The 575-nt window shown below is 40.7% G+C and overlaps 1 long non-coding RNA gene across 1 annotated transcript; it reads right to left on the minus strand.

Moving 5' to 3' along the window:
* On the minus strand, nucleotides 1–574 carry LOC104774754. The gene is made up of 3 exons (XR_765488.1): nucleotides 490–574; nucleotides 135–369; nucleotides 1–44 (listed from the first exon to the last, which is right to left on the minus strand). It is a non-coding gene; the product is annotated as an uncharacterized LOC104774754 (long non-coding RNA).
* Nucleotide 575: the final 1 nt, after the last annotated feature.

The raw sequence follows: 575 nt of genomic DNA on the forward strand, positions 1-575 counted from the left end.
AGAAGAAATCATCCATGTATCCACTTCTTCTTCTTCTACTTACCCTTCAAACATTGTTTTTTTTTTCAGAGGAAAAGGGTCAATTTTTGTGTTGCCATTAAGAGTAAAACAGAGGAGGAAGGCGAGTTTGAAACCTGGAAGAAGAGAGAGAAGACTCGAGAAAGAGATTTGGCGTGAGTTGAGGAGTAAGTGGAAGAGGCTTTCTTGAGGATGAACGGTTCTTGCCTCTGTGCATATGCCTCTCACAGTACTTGGAGTCAGGAAAAGCTTCTTTGGAGCATCTCCATTTCTTGCCATCAGTTCTTCTACATCTTCCTGGCTCTGCATCTATCTTTCGTCCCATTCCCATCTCGTACACGTTCCACCCAACTACCAAACTCAAACTCATTACATCAGCACCAAACCGTAAAGATACTAGAATTGATAACTCTCATATAACAAGAAACCATCATACAATTCAAAATAAAGAAGATAAAAAAGGTTGCTTACAGTGTGGAGAAAGAGTGGGAGAGAAGAAGCTTGACGGTGAAGGGGAAGAAGAAGAAGAAGAAGAAGAAGAAGAGAAGAGAAAAGGT

Source organism: Camelina sativa, unplaced genomic scaffold (assembly GCF_000633955.1).
Source record: "Camelina sativa cultivar DH55 unplaced genomic scaffold, Cs unpScaffold05263, whole genome shotgun sequence".
Classification (NCBI taxonomy): Eukaryota; Viridiplantae; Streptophyta; class Magnoliopsida; order Brassicales; family Brassicaceae; genus Camelina; species Camelina sativa.